This window comes from Arachis hypogaea, chromosome 9 (assembly GCF_003086295.3).
Source record: "Arachis hypogaea cultivar Tifrunner chromosome 9, arahy.Tifrunner.gnm2.J5K5, whole genome shotgun sequence".
Classification (NCBI taxonomy): domain Eukaryota; kingdom Viridiplantae; phylum Streptophyta; class Magnoliopsida; order Fabales; family Fabaceae; genus Arachis; species Arachis hypogaea.
The window spans coordinates 63,356,560-63,368,051 of NC_092044.1; the positions used below are offsets into that span (position 1 = coordinate 63,356,560).

An 11,492-nucleotide genomic window follows, 5' to 3' on the forward strand; every position below is an offset into this window, starting at 1 on the left:
TTGTGCGCACGCACACTCACTACTATACTGACACAATAAAAAAAGGAGACCTACTTGTGTGTGGGCACACCCTCGTGTGCACGCAAAGCCTGCAACACCCATTCTGTTCGTAGCCTACGCACCCAGTGTGCGTAGGAATAACTCTCTCTTTTTCCTTGTGTTCGCATGCACACCACCTTGTGTGCTCGCATAGATCTTGTTACCCATTTTGTTCGCAGTGCTCGCACACTGTTGTGCGTCCGAATACCCTTTCTTTTCTCTTGTGTGCATCCGCACACAACCTTGTGCGTACGCACAAGGCCCTTTTCGAACGTTAATTCGGAAAGGTAACCCTCTCGCGCTTCAGCTTCACCCCAAATCCCTTTTCTTCTTTTCTTCTTCTCTAAAAGAATACCAAGAACACCCTCTCTTGACCCAACCCTAACTGCCTAGACCACTACCCAACCACCTCCGTCCGATGACACACCACTGGCGACCATTGTCGCTTACCCTCTCTCTCTTCCTTCTTCCTTTTCCTTCTCCATTTCTCTATTTCTTCTCCTCTGTGTGTGTCACCCTATTCTCCGCACCAGCCCTAGTCCGCACCTTCTAGTCCGGCAAGCAACCACTAGCGGCGGCGAACTTCTGTGCCACCGTGACCTCGCCACTACCACTGCTCCCTATCCCTTCTTTTTCCTTCTTAGCAATGCAAGTTCCCTTCCTCTATTCCATTCCCTTCCTTTCTTTCATTTCAATGCTTTTTAATTCAATTTTACTGATTTGGCTATGCTTAGGTTAGTTAAAACTTGTGTTTCTGGGGTGACTGGCTGTTGATTGAATTTTCTAGGTTGAATGCTGCTTAGATTGAATTGAAATGCACTGTTTTTAAATTCTGCACACCACATGCTTGATAAAATGTCTCAATGGGATTTTTTATTTAATTTCTATGTCTGATCATTATAGGCACTAAATTTTGCTTTCATTAGGAATTTTAATTCATACTAGTGTAGTTATCTAAAATTTTGGATGATGGTTAAGACTGAATTCTTATATGCACCTAGTGTTATTTTTGCTTGAAACACCAAATTGACTTGAAATTTACAGCTGTAATCTTTTGTTTGGAGGTAACTTTAGCTGTGCATATCATACTGATTTTGCTTTAAATGCCAAATTGAACAGGAATTTCAGCTTTGATTACTTGTTTAGTGTCATATGTTAGGTGCATACAGAGTTAGCAAGTGACTTGATGATATTGCCTATTCATGTAATTTTTAAACATAAATGATCACATACATAGCCAATTGTTCCTTCAAGTTTTTGAGTAATTCAAATTAATTTTCATCAAGTATTGCTTTGTGAACAAGGGCTGTGTTAGTTGATTATTTTCTACTTTTTGGTACTGAATAAGTGATGCATGAAAACTTGTCTCTCAACAAATTTTCCTTCGGCAAGTATACTGAATTATCGTCAAGTAAAAACTCACAATAGAGTGAGGTCAAATCCCACAGGGATTGATTGGTCAAGCAACTTTAGTTGGAAGAGTATGCTAGTTCAGCTAAACAGAATGTAGTTTGAGAATTACAGAAAATTAAATGGCGGGAAAGTAAATAGCAGAAAATAAAGTGCATAATCTTAGATGGGGATTTGGGGAAATGAGCATGTAAATAAATGGCAGAAAGTAAAGAGAATGGGTAAGATTAGAAATGGGGAATTCATTGGGCTCAGGAGATGTTGTATTCTCCAGATCAAATTCATTTTCATCTCTTACTCAATCAAAGCATCTATTGATCTCCTTGGCAATCTTAAGTGATTGGGTTCCAATTCCTTGGCAACCCAATCTCTCTAAGCTTGAACAATTGCCCAATTCCTTGATTTAATTGCTCATGGAAAAAGATGAAGTGTGGTCACTAATTATACCACGTGTATTTTCAAATCAAAGTGTTGGGAGGATTACATGTCACTATATCCGCCTAGACCCCAATTTGGTCCAACATGAGAAAGCATTTCTCGCATGATCTCCTCATCCCTTTTCCAAGGCTCAGAGGAGATCCAATTATGGAGAGTTTCTTTTCCAAGACAACTAACCAATTCAATTAAGATTGAAAGCTTTCTAGTAAATCAAAAGAGAGGAAAGAAGAAGAGAATGAAAACTATAATTGATCCATCAAATTACAACAGAGCTCCCTAACCCAATGAAAGGGGTTTAGTTGTTCATAGCTCTAGAAATAGAAAATGGCAGAAAAGAATACATCCTTAGCTAAAAGTGTAGAAAAGTAAATATATAGAGGGTAGTTCTCCAAAGTGCCAACCTCCTCTTAACGTGGGTATGCCTCACCTTCAAGAGTGTTAGTGGCACTCACCTTTGTCACTAATGCTCCAGGTGCCCCTACTCTCCACGTTAGAGCTCACGTTAACTAAGTTAACGTGGCCACTAACGTGGTAGTGAATGCCATCTCCAACATTAGTGACAAAGGTGAGTGTCACTAACGTTGGCTCATCAATCTTAGCTCCACGTTAACTTTCACGTTAGTGGTCTTAACGTGACCACTAACATGGGCAATGCTAGTTTGATCTAACGTTAGTGACAAAGGTGAGTGTCACTAACGTTGGCATTGTTCCTTTCTTCCACATTAGAGTTCACGTTAACTAAGTTAACGTGACTCTTAACGTGGCTCATTGCCAAATCTTGGAGCGTTAGTGGTGTTCACGTTTACCACTAATGTTGGAGCTTTCTTCTTCTCCACGTTAACTACTACGTTAACCTAGTTAATGTGGCAATTAACGTGGGCTTATGATGGCTTCGCAGGCGTTATTGGTGATCACTTTTTTCATTAACGTTGCAAGATCTTCCCCATTCCACGTTAGTGGTCACATTAACTAGGTTAACGTGGCTACTAACGTGGTTCTTCCTTGCTTCCTTTGTCCTGAAATCAAGCAAATAAAGTGCATCAAAGCTCTAGTCAAAGTTATGAGATTATGCATTATTAATTTGTCATTCAATTCTTGCAAAAACCTTATGAAATTGTGTGAAATTCACAATAGTTGCTTGAATCAAGGTGTGAGTGTATTTTTATCCAAAACTTGCCGTATTCTCTAAGAAAATGCATGAAACTACCTTAAAACAGTAAAGAAAAGGTCAGTAAAACTGGCCTAGATGCCCTGGCATCACAACACCAAACTTAAAGCTTGCTTGTCCCTAAGCAAGTACCGCGACATAGGAAGAATGAATGAAAGAACAAGAAAATAATGTCGAAGTAGAATTCCTGGTTTATGGGGTTTCATGCATAGCAACTTAGGTTCTTTCCTTTACTAGGTTTCAGGCCTTTATCAAGTCCTTGGTTAATCTCTTGATTGCATCCTTTGAGACTTCTTAATTATTGATCCTTCAATGCATTCTTCTTTTGGCTAAGTGCTTTGTAAGAGGGCGACTCTTTATGATAAGCTTTCAGTCAACACTCCCGAACTAGTTAGTTCAGGGTGCTAGGTGTTAAGACAACCCTAAGGACTTACTCCCTCAAGATTCTTTCCCTCATACATACACACCACAGGCACATGGTTTGTTATTTTTCTTTCTTGAGACCTTGGTGTCCAATACCTCTTTGGGTTACTAAGTGTTCTGTAGCAAGGGTCACTCTTGATAGTGGACTTTCAGCTAATAATCCTGGATTAGTTAATCCAAGTTACCAAGTGATGAGGCACCCCTAAGAGCTTATTCATCCAAGCATATCCCTTGCACATGAACACCACAGACACATGCCTCAATCTTAAAACCCTTGGTGCCTAGCATTGTTTCTTATTGTGTTTCTTTCCATTTCACTTTTATTGCTCTTTCTCTTTTCTTATTGGGATCTTATTATTTAGTTAGTCTCATAGGATGTGTTTCAAACATAGGATTTAGGATAGATATTTGCCTTCTTTCCTTGTTGGTGAACCAACTTAGCTAACTAATCACCCTACTACAAACATTCAGGATTCACTTCACAAAATAACTCCACTCTTATTCTTATCATAACATTTTCTTTTTTATTAACTTAAAGGACAAGCATACAAGTAAGAAAGGTGGAAGTGCAGGAAGGGCAATAGACTAGCACACTTGGATGTGAATAGAGAGGAATAAGCAGAATACGAAGATTTCTTTCAATCAATTTTCAATTAAAGTTTTGCATTTCGAGATAGTTCGATACAACCTCATTATGTCTTCCATGGTATTCTCATCCTAGCATTTGCATCCTTGTCTTTTTCCTTGGATGATGAGGTATGATCATTCCCTGAGATTAATTGAATTCCTGTAACATTATTCGAAGTTGCTTGTTCCCCAAGCACTTGGAAAAGAGTTAGCATGCATGTGTGCTTGTGTGTTTCTGAACTTAACTCGGTGTGTGAACACCAAACTTAGTTCTTTGCTTAATTCAGCATATTGAATACATGCAGAAACCTTGTGTGCTTTTTATTAAGAAACGACTATAGGCTAGAAAGACAACTATGCATTAGATGTTAGACCTCTGTCAAGTGAGTTCTCTGGTTGCTAGAGCAATGCTTTATTACTGAAGGGCTGCAATGCACTCTTCAGCTGGAGTTTTTGGTGGAACACCAAACTTAGAGTCCTGTATTCACCCTTGAATTGTTTTGGTGTGTGACACCAAACTTAGCTCCTCACACTACACAAAATTCAACTTGAAGTTTTTATTGAGAAACTTATGACAAGAGAATTACCCCAGGTTGGGTTCCCTCCCAACAAAGCGCTTTTTTTAGCATCGCTAGCTCGACGATTCCTTCCTTAGTTGAGGTTAAACTTCTGTTTGGGGATTTCTCCCAAGCTGCCCAAGTAGTGTTTAAGTCTTTGTCCATTCACAGCGAATTTCCTCTTTGAGCTTTCTTCCATTATTTCTATGTGTCCATAAGGTGAGACTTTTGTGATTAGAAAGGGCCCCGACCATCTTGATTTGAGTTTTCCTGAAAAAGTTTTAGTCTAGAGTTGTAGAGAAGCACATATTGTCCTTCTTCGAATCTTCTTGGTGCCAAGTTGAGATCATGTCTCCTTTTTGCTTTTTCCTTATAAATCTTGGTATTTTCATAGGCTTGAGACCTAAACTCTTCCAATTCTTGAAGCTGTGATGAGCGGATAATTTATATGCTTTTTGGCATTATTTTTAGGTAGTTTTTAGCATAATCTAGTTACTTTTAGGGATGTTTTCATTAGTTTTTATGCTAAATTCACATTTCTGGACTTTACTATGAGTTTGTGTGTTTTTCTATGATTTTAGGTATTTTCTGGCTGAAATTGAGGGACCTGAACAAAACTCTGATAGGAGGCTGACAAAGGACTGCTGATGTTGTTGGAATTTGACCTCCCTGCACTCGAAATGGATTTTCTGTAGCTAGAGAACTCTAAATGGCGCGCTTTTAACGGCGTTGGAAAGTAGACATCCAGAGGTTTCTATAAATATATAATAGTTTATACTTTATTCGTGATTAGATGATGTAAATTGGCGCTCAACGCCAGTTCCATGTTGCTGTCTGGAGTCAAACGCCAGAAACACGTCACGAACCGGAGTTGAACGCCCAAAACATGTTACAACTTGGCGTTCAACTCCAAAAGAAAGCCTCAGCTCGTGGATAGATCAAGCTCAGCCCAAACATACACCAAGTGGGCCCTGAAAGTGGATTTATGCATCAATTACTTACTCTTGTAAACCCTAGTAGCTAGTCTAGTATAAATAGGATAGTTTACTATTGTATTAGACATCGGGGGATTGTATTATTCAATCTCTGGATGCCTAGTCCTTAGACCTTAATGGGGGCTGGCCATTCGGCCATGCCTGAACCTCTTTCACTTATGTATTTTCAACAGTGGAGTTTCTACACACCATAGATTAAGGGTGTGGAGCTCTGCTGTACCTCAAGTTTCAATGCAATTACTACTATTTTCTATTCAATGCGATTTATTCCTGGTTTAAGATATTCGTTGCACTTCAACTTGATGAATGTGATGATCTGTGACACTCATCATCATTCTCACCTATGAACGCACGTGACTGACAACCACTTCCGTTCTACCTTAGACCGGGCGCATATCTCTTGGATTCCTTAATCAGAATCTTCGTGGTATAAGCTAGAATTGATGGCGGCATTCATGGGAATCTGAAAAGTCTAACCTTGTCTGTGGTATTCCAAGTAGGATTCCGGGATTGAATGACTGTGACGAGCTTCAAACTCCAGAAGGCTGGGCGTTAGTGACAGACGCAAAAGAATCATGGGATTCTATTCCAGCCTGATTGAGAACCGACAGATGATTAGCCGTGCTGTGATAGAGCATTTGGACCATTTTTACTGAGAGGATGGGATGTAGCCATTGACAACGGTGATGCCCTACATACAGCTTGCCATGGAAAGGAGTAAGAAGGATTGGATGAAAGCAGTAGGAAAGCAGAGATTCAACAGGGACAAGCATCTCCATACGCTTATCTGAAATTACCACCATTAATTTACATAAGTATTTCTATCCTTTATTATTTAAGCAAGTATCTCTTTATATTTCCCATAACCAATTATTATCCGCCTGACTGAGATTTACAAGGTGACCATAGCTTGCTTCATACCAACAATCTCCGTGGGATCGACCCTTACTCACATAAGGTATTACTTGGACGACCCAGTGCACTTGCTGGTTAGTTGTGCGGAGTTGTGACTAAGTGTAATTCACGTGTGAGAGCTACCAAATTATTGGAACCATTGTTGATGATCACAAATCTGTGCACCAAGCTGCAACACTCTCTTTTCACCAGCAGCGGTGCTGTCCAAGTTCAGTATCTTAAGAGCCCAAGAGGCTTTATGCTCTAGCTCTAATGGCAAGTGACAAGCCTTTCTGTATACCAGTTGATATGGGGACATCCCAATTGGTGTTTTGAAGGCTGTTCTGTATGCCCAATTGGCTATCTTTGAAAAATCTTTAATAAACCTTCTATAGAAGCCAGCATGTCCCAAAAAGCTCCTAATTGCCTTGACATCACTTGGTGGAGGTAATTTTTCAATTAGCTCAACCTTAGCTCTGTCTACCTCAATGCCTTGGTGATGAGCGGATAATTTATACGCTTTTTGGCATTGTTTTTAGTATGTTTTTAGTATGTTTTAGTTAGTTTTTAGTATACTTTTATTAGTTTTTAGTTAAAATTTACTTTTCTGGACTTTACTATGAGTTTGTGTATTTTTTTGTGATTTCAGGTATTTTCTGGCTGAAATTGAGGGACCTGAGCAAAAAATCTGATTCAGAGGCTGAAAAGGACTGCAGATGCTGTTGGATTCTGACCTCCCTGCACTCGAAGTGAATTTTCTGGAGCTACAGAAGGCCAATTGGCGCGCTCTCAACTGCGTTAAAAAGTAGACATCCTGGGCTTTCCAGCAATATATAATAGTTTATACTTTGCCCGAGATTTGATGGCTCAAACCGGCGTTCCAAATCAGCTCAAAACTGCCCGGCGTTAAACGCCGGAACTGGCACAAGAATGGGAGTTAAACGCCCAAACTAGCACAAAAGCTGGCGTTTAACTCCAAGAGAAGTCTCTACACGAAAATGCTTCAATGCTCAGCCCAAGCACACACCAAGTGGGCCCGGAAGTGGATTTTTATGTCATTTACTCATCCTTGTAAACCCTAGGCTACTAGTTCTCTACAAATAGGACCTTTTACTATTGTATTCTTATCGGGGTAGCTATCTTTAGTCCTATGCTCTCTTAGATCATGGGGGCTGGCCTCACGGCCATGCCTAGACCTTGTTCTTATGTATTTTCAACGGTAGAGTTTCTACACACCATAGATTAAGGTGTGGAGCTCTGCTGTACCTCGAGTATTAATGCAATTACTATTATTCTTCTATTCAATTCAGCTTGTTCTTATTCTAAGATATCACTTGTTCTTCAACTTGATGAATGTGATGATCCGTGACACTCATCTTTATTCTCACCTATGAACGTGTTCCTGACAACCACCTCCGTTCTACCTTAGATTGAGTGGATATCTCTTGGATCCCTTAATCGGAATCTTCGTGGTATAAGCTAGAATTGATGGCGGCATTCAAGAGAATCCAGAAGGTCTAAACCTTGTCTGTGGTATTCTGAGTAGGATTCAATGATTGAATGACTGTGACAAGCTTCAAACTCCTGAAGGCTGTGCGTTAGTGACTGACGCAAAAGAATCACTGGATTCTATTCCAACCTGATTGAGAACCGACAGATGATTAGCCGTGCCGTGACAGGGTGCGTAGAACATTTTCACTGAGAGGATGGGAGGTAGCCACTGACAATGGTGAGACCCTACATACAGCTTGCCATGGAAAGGAGTAAGAAGGATTGGATGAAGACAGTAGGAAAGCAGAAAGACGGAAGGGACAAAGCATCTCCATACGCTTGTCTGAAATTCTTACCAATGAATTACATAAGTATCTCTATCTTTATCTTTATGCTTTATTCATAAATCATCCATAACCATTTGATTCTGCCTGACTGAGATTTACAAGATGAGCATAGCTTGCTTCATACCAATAATCTCCGTGGGATCGACCCTTACTCGCGTAAGGTTTATTACTTGGACGACCCAGTGCACTTGCTGGTTAATTGTGCGAAGTTGTGATAAAGAGTTGAGATTACAATTGTGCGTACCATGTTGATGGCGCCATTGATGATCACAATTTCGTGCACCAAGATTTTGGCGCCGTTGCCGGGGATTGTTCGAGTTTGGACAACTGACGGTTCATCTTGTTGCTTAGATTAGGTATTTTTCTTCAGAGTTCTTAAGAATGAATTCTAGTGTTTCAAGGTGATGTTCTTATCATCACCAAAGCTGATTGATTTTCATCAATTTAGCTCTTGAATGCAATGTCCTGTTGAAGCTTGGCTAGCCATGTCTAATTCCTTTAGACTGAAGCTTTAGACTAACATTGGATGATTCCTGGAATTCTCATTAAGAATTTTGATATCTTTATTTTCTTTTCCACTTAATTTTCGAAAAAACCAAAAAAATTACAAAATCATAAAAAAAAACCAAAAATATTTTATGTTTCTTATTGAGACACTAGTCTCATTTTAAGTTTGGTGTCAATTGCATGTTTCTGTTCTTCTTGCATTTCTCATGTGTCTTCAATGATCTTCAAGTTATTCTTGACAATTTTCTTGTTCTGATCTTTAAATTCTCTTGTTTTGTGTGTTTTGTTGTTTCTCATATGCATTCTCAACTTGTTAGTGTCAATAGTATACAAACTTTTAAGTTTGGTGTCTTGCATGCATTGTTTATTTGATTTCAGTTGCATTTTGATTATTCCTCATTATTAAAAATCCAAAAAATTTTTTTGTGTCTTTTCAAGTCAATAATACAGAGAATTGAAGATTCAGAACATACTGCAGAGGAATTACACAGAAAAAGCTGGGCGTTCAAAATGCCCAGTGAAGAAGGAAAACTGGCGTTTAAACGCCAGCCAGGGTGCCTGGCTGGGCGTTTAACGCCCAAAAGGGGTGAGTTTTGGGCGTTAAACGCCAGAATGTGCACCATTCTGGGCGTTTAACGCCAGGATGGCACAAGAGGGAAGATTTTATTTTTAATGCCAATTTTTTTTAAGTTTTCAAAATTTTTCAAAATCAAATCTTTTTCAAATCAAATCTTTTCAATCAAATATTTTTCAAAATCAATTTCTTTCCATTTTCAAAAATACTTGCTATCAATTAATGATTTGATTCAACATTTCAAGTATGTTGCCTTTTCTGTTGAGAAAGGTTTAATGTTTGAATCATATCTTTTCTTGTTAGCCAAGTCATTAATTTTCAAAATCAAATCTTTTTAAATTGTTTTTCAAATCATATCTTCTCAATCATGTCTTTTTAAAACTATATCTTTTTCAATCATATCTTCTTAAATCACATCTTTTTCAAAATAGTTTTCAATCATATCTTTTAAATTTCTTATTTCAAAATCTTTTTCAAAAATCACTTGATTTCTTTCCCACTCTTAGTTTTCGAAAATCAATTAATCTTTTTCAAAATGTTTTTAAAATCTTTTTAATTTATTTTCAAAAATTTCTTCCCCTCTTCTCACATCCTTCTATTTATGGACTAACACTTTTCCTCAATGCACAATTCAAACTCCATCTTTCCTTGATAAGTTTGAATTTTCTACCTCTTCCTTTTATTTTTCTTTTCCTCTGACACCTCAAGGAATCTCTATACTGTGACATAGAGGATTCCATATTTTCTTGTTCTATTATCTTTCATATGAGCAGGAGCAAAGACAAAAGCATTCTTGTTGAGGCTGACCCTGAACCTGAAAGGACCTTGAAGCGAAAGCTAAGAGAAGCTAAAGCACAATTCTCTGTAGATGACCTAACAGAAATCCTCAAAGAAGAAGACATGGCAGCCGAAAACAACAACAATGCCAACAATGCAAGGAAGGTGCTGGGTGACTTTACTGCACCTACTCCCGACTTCTATGGGAGAAGCATCTCTATCCCTGCCATTGGAGCAATCAACTTTGAGCTCAAGCCTCAATTAGTTTCTCTAACGCAACAGAATTGCAAGTTTCATGGACTTCCATTGGAAGATCCGCATCAGTTTCTAGCTGAGTTCTTGCAAATCTGTGACACTGTCAAAACCAATGGGGTTGACCCTGAGGTCTACAGACTTATGCTATTCCCTTTTGCTGTAAGAGACAGAACTAGGATATGGTTGGACTCACAACCCAAAGAAAGCCTGAACTCTTGGGAAAAGCTAGTCAATGCCTTCTTGGCAAAGTTCTTTCCACCTCAAAAATTGAGTAAGCTTAGAGTGAAAGTCTAAACCTTCAGACAAAAGGAAGGTGAATCCCTCTATGAAGCTTGGGAAAGATACAAACAATTGATCAGAAAGTGTCCTTCTGACATGCTTTCTGAATAGAGCATCATAGGTATCTTCTATGATGGTCTGTCTGAACTGTCCAAGATGTCATTGGATAGTTCTGCTGGAGGCTCTCTTCATCTGAAGAAGACGCCTGCAGAAGCTCAAGAACTGATTAAAATGGTTGCAAAGAACCAATTCATGTACACTTCTGAAAGGAATCCTGTGAACAATGGGACAAATCAGAAGAAAGGAGTTCTTGAAATTGATACTCTGAATGCCATATTGGCTCAGAACAAAATATTGACTCAGCAAGTCAATATGATTTCTCAAAGTCTGTCTGGAATGAAAGCTGCACTAGGCAGTACTAAGGACGCTTCATCTGAAGAAGAAGCTTATGATCCTGAGAACCCTTCAATGGAAGAGGTGAATTACATGGGAGAACCCTATGGAAACACCTATAATCCTTCATGGAGAAATCATCCAAATCTTTCATAGAAGGATCAACAGAGACCTCAACAAGGTTTCAACAACAATAATGGTGGAAGAAACAGGTTTAGCAATGGCAAGCCTTTTCCATCATCTTCTCAGCAACAGACAGAGAATTCTAAGCAGAGCCACTCTGACTTAGCAACCATGGTCTCTGATCTAATCAAAACT

General features: G+C 38.9%; 1 non-coding gene across 1 annotated transcript; it reads right to left on the reverse strand.

The window, feature by feature from the left end:
- Positions 1 to 10,775: 10,775 nt before the first annotated feature.
- LOC112714086 (small nucleolar RNA R71) lies at positions 10,776 to 10,883 on the reverse strand. The gene has a single exon (XR_003159042.1). It is a non-coding gene; the product is annotated as a small nucleolar RNA R71 (small nucleolar RNA).
- Between the last annotated feature and the right edge of the window lie 609 nt (positions 10,884 to 11,492).